The sequence below is a fragment of the Vigna angularis genome, chromosome 5 (genome assembly GCF_016808095.1).
Source record: "Vigna angularis cultivar LongXiaoDou No.4 chromosome 5, ASM1680809v1, whole genome shotgun sequence".
NCBI classification, from domain to species: domain Eukaryota; kingdom Viridiplantae; phylum Streptophyta; class Magnoliopsida; order Fabales; family Fabaceae; genus Vigna; species Vigna angularis.
The window spans coordinates 10265474-10275130 of NC_068974.1; positions in this window are offsets into that span (position 1 = coordinate 10265474).

The window sequence follows — 9657 nt, forward strand, 5'->3', positions numbered from 1 at the left end:
AATCACTAAACTAAACAACTAACCGAACGTACTACTGTTCGGCCTTCACTTCCACATCAACGAGGTTCTCTTCATCCAAAATTCCTTCTTCAAGCGTCTCCTCCAGTAACGCATCACCATCTGCTCACATCCACACGGATGATCATTGCAAAGACAAGACGAACGTACAAGGACAAGACAACACAAGGAAAAACGTAGGGTAAGCTTATGTAATTTAATTCATGCATACACATACATTTCAAATAATCCAACACCAAATAATGTCAACGTACGTATTATACAAAGTCTATTTACGAGATTGACTATCCGGACTGTATGAAATCTGCGTAGCTACAGGCGTTTGTGCACCCGGGTGATGTAGTAACTGGAATAATCTCATCAGCTGCCACCCGAGGTTAGCCCTATCCAAAGTACCCCTAAGGACTAGGACCTCCTGTCGTTCCCACACATGACCTACTCCCCTCTACATGAGGACGAGTACTCACGGAACATTAGGATAAACCGCCAGCATTAGCTTCCCACAATCATACTTTACAAATTCCAATATTCAATACATGAGTCGTTCCTCCCTATAACGCTCGTTCAAAATCCACAATCGATTATTCATTTCATATATTGTTCACCCTTTATAATCTTTTACTTTATTGTCATTTTCATCATCAGTTTCAAGGACATAAAATACTGAACGTTCAGCCCTCTTCATAACGAGGACGAACGTTAGGAATGAGACCGAAGAATCCCCCGTTCCAGAACAGAATAAAACTGACTATAATAACACCATATATGACGAACGTCATTTACCACTTGAATCACTTGAATGAACTGACTCTCGTAAGTTCAGATCAATACTTCAAAGAATAATTTAAGTACAGAGGCTCTAGGCCGGATCCAATGGACATAGACACCTCAAGATGATGATAGAACCATACTTAGAATAAATCAATTACAGAAACCGACTGTCAGTCAATGACCGAACACGGTAAAAGGATTTACGGAATTTGGACGAACGCTATCTCCACACGTTTAATAATTAAGGACGAGTACGAGCGTTCGGTATAAGACCGAGCGACACTCATAACGAACGCTTTGGGTCGAGACCCATCACTGATTTGAACTCATAATAGAAATAGAAATAGAGATAATACGAGATGGTGAAGATAGGGTTTCAGAATGACTAAGTATCCAGATATGTACAAGTTTCTCAATTACTCACATAACACTCAGGGCATCCACGCTTGGCCGAACGCTCAAACGTAGCACTATTACAAGAGGGCGTTCGTCCTCACTAGAATCGTTTCTGAATGAAAGAATTCAATTTCAAAGAAGTTTACTAACACACCGAACGGTCATACCCATCGATGTTTGTCCGAACGTTCATACACACTATTCTGAAGTGCAGACATTCATTCTCAACTAGAATCCTTCCCGAATGAAAGAATCCACTACAAATTCAATTTCACTAGAAAACCGAACGGTCAAGGACCGTTCAGTAACGTACGTACATTCTCTTAGAGGGAATTTCTTATCAGAATCAATATTATTAAGATTTTAGTTCCTAACATATAGTCTCACACATTTATACATTCATACCATATTAAATTAATCACATCTTATATCATCAAACCACAGAAATCTCATACGTTTCATGCACCATATCATATCACCATCATTTTTCATATCCAATTCAAACAAAGAACGTTCATGCAACACATAATCATAAATTAAATTAATAAGTTTCCCTTACCTCTGAGCGTGACCGAACGTTCCCAGGCTCAGAAATACAACTTCACCACTACTGGTTTTCCTACCGTCAACGCTCAATAATTACAACTACACAAAGTGATAACCCAACACTATCAGAACCACTCATTTTGAGAATGGTGATCAACACAAGAACCCTGAACTGGGTTTGCATGTTTAGGAAGACGAACGATTTGGTACAGAGAAAGACTTACCAGCTCAGCTTCACAAACCGAATAGTTTAGCTGGAAGCTCTTGACGCCGGAATCACTTCTACGGTGGCGGAATAATGATAGGAGGAAAGAAAGTGGGTGTTTTCTCAGAGAAAAGATGAAGAGAAGGTTGAGAGAAGGAGGAGAGAATGAGGTTCTTCAAAAACGAGAAAAGAGGTTGCATGCAAAGAAAGTGGGTAGATTTTCTGAAAATCTAAGTTTTGCTTTACACACCAAAATGAACGTCCCCTCTTCAGCCGACACCTGCTTTCCACTAACTGGTTTTTGGATCCTCTTCGCTTGACACCTGGCATTCGTCATCTGAGTGTCAAGCTCCCCTCTTGACACGTGAATTCCACTAAACAATACGTGCATGGATTTTACTAGTTTCTGACTTCTGATTTTACTGGTTCTGACAGATGGTATACTATACTGCTTCGGTTGAGAGGGAACCGAAGCATAAAGTACTGGAAAAAAATATAAAAAAATGAAAAATCTACTACATTTGTTCCCTTTAACCAAGGCAAAATCCTCCACTTTTTTGCCTTATTTCACAACCGAGGTATAAAGTTGTAGACTTTTTATCTAGCATGTATATGTCTCGGTTCAAGAACCGCTGTCTATGGATTGAAAATAACCAGTGTCGTTTCCCCTTACTGCACTAGTGAAGACCCTATTTGCACCTATTTAAAAGGTGTCAAAGTTCAATAAAAATAACCACACTAAATTAAAGAGTATTATGAGTGTGCGTAACTTATTTTTTCTACACTATCCAATAGTTAAATAACTTAAAATGAATTATAGCAATATTTACCATGACCCATCCCTAAATATCAACATACCATGGAATCTGAGCTGAATAAGGCACAACATCTGCAAATGAAAGGAATTAAATTTAAGTTGCTACCCTGTATACTTCGTCTCCCCCTCAGCCATATGGGTAGCGACCTTCGTTCCCTCTACCGTCATCTTTGTCGAAAAATGTGTCGTTGCCCACCCACCATCGTCATCTTCGTCCTTCAAATCCATAGCTACCTTCACAACAAACCCTGTTGGACTCTTCCCTTCCACGAGAAAATCCTTTGCTTGAGTCACTTTGTCTCTAACATATAACTCATTATCTCTATGGGCATCCACCCAAATTGAAACACAGAAAAGATATACAAAATCAATGGACAGAGAACACAAAAAAGGCATGAATTAGAGCATCTATAAATTAGGTTCACACAGGAGGGAATATAAGTAGAGGAGTTGGGTTTTTACCAGGTTGGACAAATTACTCATGGACATATATTCTTTCTAAACGCAACACCAACACTCATAATCCAATCTTCCTTTTTGGTACTACCAAGCCCTAAACGCAACGTCCTCAACCCACTAAACTGCCTAACAACCAAAACAAAGTGTAAACCCTAAATCTAAAAACCAAAACAATCATCTAGACATACGTTCACCACCACTAAGACACAAGATCTTCACAACCATCGATAGAGAAAGCCTACATAACCATAGCCCTCGAAAACAATTAGCTGGAGGGAGAGAAAACGTTCCCAAATGGTTCAATCAAACAAATTTCAACCAATTACCATTTTTCACTTGCTCTTACACCGTTCTTAAAAAATTGATGTGCACTGTGTCAAATGTCATTGACTCCCACTCGACGCAGCACAAACCGTTGGCTCCCATGGTTTCGAGGGCTTGTCCCTTAGCACAACTAATCCACGAGCTAAGAACTCACGGTCATGTCTAATTCGGACTCAGGCCCTTGCACTATATTCAGAATCACATATAAAAATAATTTATTTTGCTATATAATATTTGTAATCAAATTATCGTCAGAAAAGTGACGCTTAAATGTTTATTATTTAACTTATCGCTTAATTTTAACATATGTTTTAGAACTACGCAAATTACTTTTTATCTTTTTACTTCTAACGTCAAAATCACTAACTTTAAATTTTCTTTTAGTCGTATTAGAATATGTTAACAAGGTACCCTTTGTACTTTGATGCACACATCTAGCACAGCTAATTAAGATGATTTTCTTAGTGTAATAACATTACACTTTGGTTGTGACTATAGTTTCGAAACTAATTCGATAATTTTTTCAATTATAAATAAAATATAATTATAAAAAAGTAATTAGATTGATTTAGAATAGAATTTATGAACTTAATGCAAATTTCTTATAATAATATAATTAGAATTTTTATTAGTCAGATTTAGATTGATCTTTATAGCTTGTGGCGTGATATATAAAAGTAAAAATTAAAATTTTTTAATATTTTTATATTGAATTGGAACATAAAATTGAAGTGATGTATCTCTCACAAAGTTAATTTCATCAAGTTAACAAATGGGAGTAGAAATATGGTAAACAATGTTGTAAAACTGTAAAGGTTCATCTGAAATGTATATTGGTTCAGAAATTATTTAAAGAAAGGATTACATTAATTATTTGAATCGATCATTCCAACATAAAGAAAGTTGGAAGAGTTGAAGAATTTGGTGAAAACTTAACATATCGTACGACATATGCAGCCTTTACCATCAGGACTACACAAACCAACTGATCCGCGATATAGCTTTGGGCAATAAATGAAACAGTCTCGATTACAGTACTTATACAACAGCACATCACAAAATTTTGCCTCTGCCACTTTCACTGGTCCTTCATTTTCTGCAACAAAAGAAAAAATCTTGTTTAAAATACAACAATTTTTTTATGAACACAGTGGACTATAACATGAACATATGAAAATCAAAGCATACCAATCCCAATGGAAAGAAGCATAACTAACACAAGTGAGAATATAATCTTCATTCTAATTCAACTTTGGAACAATATTTCTTCCTTCAATGCAATCAATCCAAAGTAGGTTGATATGGCTATATGTAATAAAACCTTAAAAAAAAACACACACACACATATATATATATATATATATATATATATATATATATATATATATATATATATATATATATATAGATTGACATATAGCTATATTTAACATTCAAATTCAATTCATTACGAAGATAAGGAAAGAAAAGAAATTTTTATAACTTATTAATTTCCAAGTTTTAATTTAAAAATTTTAAAAAATCACTTCAAATTAATTCAAACCAAAGCTAACAATTAATTCATGTGTTCCTTCTTTTAGTAAAAAGTAAAGTATTAATATATATGAACTCTCCAAAAATTAAATAATTAAAATTTAATTATTTAAGAATTAAATAATTTCAATGAAAAAATTAATATTCTCCTTATAAGTTGAATAAAATGTTTGAAGTTGAATAAAATGTTTGACTTGTTCAATGAAAGTAAACAAAAAGCATGAAAGATGGGGAGAGAATAAGAGCCGCAGAGAAAAGGTTGTGTCATATTTTATTTTATTATTATAAAACTATTAAAAAGATCATTAACATGGTTTGACTTATTTGTAGTATCAAAATGATGCATAAATATGTGAATTTGACTCTCTTGACCCTGACTCACGTGAGTTAAGATCAAAAAAATCTAAAAGATAGAACATTCTCTTAGAAAAAGCTTAATAAGATCAAAATATCTACAAAAGCATTGTGAGTTAGAATCAACAATAAGGATTTTTAGAAAAAATATTAATTTTAAATACAAAAAATATAATTAATCCTAATTTATTGCAAATCCAAGTATTATAATTTCTAAAAATAATCAAACTATTTGATAGGCCAAAGTTATATAGTTAACTTTATTATTAAATGAAATAAATATTTACCTTTTGTAGCTAAAATTTTATACATGATCTTGTTCGAATGAATTTAAATTGTGATATAATATTAACAGTTTAAATCAACAATTATTTAAGAATAAAATTTTTTAAAATATATATTGATTGAAATATATATATATATATATATATATATATATATATGTATTGATTGAAATATATATATATATATATATATATATATATATATATATCATTATAGTTATTGTACTGTATGATCATCTGGTCAGTCAAAGACCGAGCGGTCAACCATCCAGCAAGGAATCTACCGGTCTAGAACAGTCATTATTTGGTAATTAATGTTACCAATGAAGAGCATTGGTAAATTTGACGATAAATGATTTTGATTATGCTGCACGAAGATAGACTTGAAGAAGTTGTTAAAATTATTCTAAAAGCTCTTCGTAGAATATAAATGTATTTGGAATTTGAATATGTAATACTTAGAAAATCTTGTATCTTTAGTTAAGGAACTTTTTTCAACTCCTCCTCTGTGAGTCACACCAATTTAGATCGCTTGTTGGGTTGCTCCATTGAGTAAGGAGAATAAATCTTGGTGTACAAGTTCATCCCTAATGGAACACTGAGTCAGCACTTATAGAAGGGGAGAGGAGAAGGTCTTCCTTGGTCCGGTCGACTCACCATTTCCACTGAAACGACGCAAGCCATCGCAAACCCTTTCTCGGTTGGAGCAGGTTCGTTGACTGGTACCAAAGTCAAAGACTACACGCCTCCATTGAAGTAACTATCACTGGTAGATTAGTTTTCGGAGTGATTAGGACCAAGCCTGAACATAAAGTCACAAAGTATTAAGCACTGATGTCTCATGGCAATCCTAATATGAATTTCTCGTTTTGGTTTTCAAACATTCGAACGGTTTCGCCTGCCCGGTCATTCGACTTTATAACCTAAATTATTTTAATATTTTAAATTCAAGTTATTATTTTTTTTTAGTGCACAGGATTGTGTATACAAACCACTTGATCAAGTGGAGCTTACTGCTCGGTGAGGAATATTCTTCATGAACTTTCACCCGAGTTTGTTCGACTTTGGGAACATTTTTGTACCTCCTAGAGTCTTTCATTGGGTGAGGAATGCTTCTGTAGCTCTCACCTAAACTTTTTCGACTTAGGGAACGCTTCTGTAGCTCCTAGAGTCCGCCTTAAGTGCATCGAAAGCAGACCCCAATACAATGTGAACAACCTCGCTCAAACTCATAACAACCTCTCTCAACCTCACCATGTTTGTTGTAACAGCTGGAAGAAGGTCTTTAGACTGATAAACTTGGTACCCTCATATGTCTTGTCAATTGGAAACCTTCAACTCAATTTGGGCATCTTACAAGCTACCTCATCTTATCGAGGCAATATAAATGTGAAGTCTTCTAATTATGGAATTGTCTTGTGCTCTTAAGAGTTGGATTTTGTATGCATGGAAGTTTTAGATGTAGAAATGTTTGGGTTTTCACTAGAGGTATGTTCTGGGGATGAGTATTCTTATGGACGAAAACCTTGCAAAAAAGAATAGATTTCTTAAGGAATATTGGGAAGGGGCATTGGGGGTGATATCTCTCTTGGCTCGTTAAGGCTTCTTATTGAGACGTCATCTATTAGAGACGTCTATAGAAGCTTTGCATAAAATAGTCGTACATTATTGTGCACAATATAACTTGCCAAATCTTTTGAACCTTTAACTGGACCAACAATCTGGTCCTAAATAACGATTAAATTTATGCTTTGCGGGAATATACAGTTGATTGTGAATGGGCAAGATGGCTACTCTTATTGAGAGTCGAAGGTGTGAATATGAAGCCTCACTTGCCAATTATTGAACGAAGGCGCAAAAACGGCTGCCTTGGCAACCTTAATGCATGCTGTTGTCCTAATTCAAAACTGCTTAAATAGTGGTATTGTAAATCGGCATAGCAGTTCCACCGCCAATGCACATCGGAGAACCTTAGGATCTTGATCAACGCCTGTCAAGCCCTTCACAGGTGGTTAGGGAACATTTTTCAACTCCTGACTTACCTTCAACCAGCTGATAAAGAACTTTTTTCAACTCTTGTCAAGCGCTTCACAGGTGGTTAGGTGATGACAAATTTATGAACACCGAAAAATAGCATAAAAAACTTGTTTAACAACCGGCAAGTGTGACCGAATCGTATCAAGTAATAAAACTCGGTAAAACCAAGTATCGTTCTCCCAAAGGACTCACGACTTAGTTAGCTATATGATTTGTTGATTATTTAAGACTTGTGATCAATTGATTGTAGGTTTTAAATGCAAGAGACAATAATAAAACATGTATGCATGAATTTGATCAATGGAAAAGAGGAATACAAACACTTTAATGAATTAGATGGATGAGTATGTTGTTGGGGTTATCAATTTCATCTTATCCACCCTCATATACTTTTAGGAATTCATCATTCTTTTCATCAATGTTAATGCCACTCTCTAAATCACCTTGCAAGAAGGCATATCCTTAATTACGAGTTCACACAATTCCTAACATTCCTAATAATTAATTTTGAAGCGTAGAAGCTTAACAACAACCAACCCTCATATTCCTATGTCTAGGCAATATGCTATTGGGAGAAATTCCCCAGATCTAGATTTCCCCGTACATTCCCATATCGACAAAATCAATAATCATGACATTGAATGAGTAAAACAATGCAAGCTTTAAGCAAAGAGGAAAAACTCTAACTAATGATGAAAGAAAGCATGTATCTTAAAATAATATGTTAAAACACAAATTCCATATATGAGAGTTTCACAAGACTACATTGATTCCCCAACAACAATACAAAGTTTAGTTCACCATATTCATGGTGAAACTAGATGAACAATAATGAAAGAATGGAAGAGATAGAAAAACCCTATAAAGAGAAGAGGAGAGCCGTCACCATCTCCCAATCTATCCCCAAGGGGTGAAAAGTGTGTTTCTGCTTCCTCCCAGCCAAAGATACAAACCCTAAGACATCTAGGACTTTAAATAGGACATAAAAATAATAGAAAACGGGTCCAAGCCCAAACAGATCATAAAATCGCAGAAAACTGGCCCAAAACTCGTGGTTGACTTTTTCCGTATTCTGGTTGACTGGTTGACTTTTCTGCATTTGAATTGACTGGTTGACTTTTCAGCATTCCAATCATTCGGTACTTCAATTCTTCTTTCAAATCATTCAATTAGCCTACAAAATCAAGGGAATCTTGCACAAAACCATTAAATTCACCTTCAACTCTCTTATTCACAAAACTGAAGCAAAAATATGAGTTCAAGCAAATTTCTAAGTCTTAAAGGTTGCTTTTTGATGGACGAACGCCCGAGGAGAGGTCGATTGAAGCTGCGCGAACACGAACCGGACCTCCTCGAAGCTTCTCCGACGAAGAATACGCAGCGGAATGTTGAAAATGATGACGAGAACACGAGATCGAATATTGACTCGAAGGAAAACTAAACTCGTGCTCTATTCGGACCAAAAAACCCTAGACTGACCGATGGAACCCTAGAAAAGGGGAAAACACAAAATGAACCGATTAATCGGTTCAAAATGAAGATTGAACGGTGGAAAATGGATTGAATCGGGAAACAAGGTTTTTAATCGGTGGAAAATGGTGGTAGAGGGTGGAAACCCTAGAAGAAGATGATGAAGTGTGGAGAATGAAGAGAATATACCTGCGAAGATCCGTGTGGAGTGCGGATATGTGGTTTGGTGACGATGAGCGTATCGGAAGAGAGAAGGAGACGCTCTGAATGTGAGAGACAGGCGCGATGGATGAATGAGGGAAGGAATGAGAGGCGCGGTCTGAAGACGTGGCTGATGCGTTGGAGTGGAGACGTACTAGTAGCTGACGCGTGCCAGATGTGGCAGTGGAGGGTCAGCGTGGAAATGAAAGAGAAGCACCGTGAAGTTTGGAGAAATGGAAGAA